This window comes from Triticum dicoccoides, chromosome 5B, assembly GCF_002162155.2.
Source record: "Triticum dicoccoides isolate Atlit2015 ecotype Zavitan chromosome 5B, WEW_v2.0, whole genome shotgun sequence".
Lineage (NCBI taxonomy): Eukaryota > Viridiplantae > Streptophyta > Magnoliopsida > Poales > Poaceae > Triticum > Triticum dicoccoides.
In genome coordinates, this window is record NC_041389.1 from 111,744,349 (window position 1) to 111,744,603 (window position 255).

Here is a 255-nt window from a genome sequence, read left to right on the forward strand (position 1 = left end):
GGGCAAATAGGTCACTTAACTAAATCCTACATCTACCTAGCTACCTAATTTGGAAGGAGACAACTTCAACTAGTGGAGGGGGAAGGAAAAAGAGAAAGGAGATGCATTAATGGAGGTGGTGTAGTTATGTAGGAGTAATGAAGAGAGAGAAGGTGGATAGAGAAGAGAGAGAGTAATGGGGGAGAAGTATTGAGAAGAAGAAGAGTGAGAGTGGGAGCATGTGGTGGAGGGAAGAGAGGATAGGGGGAGGTAGGG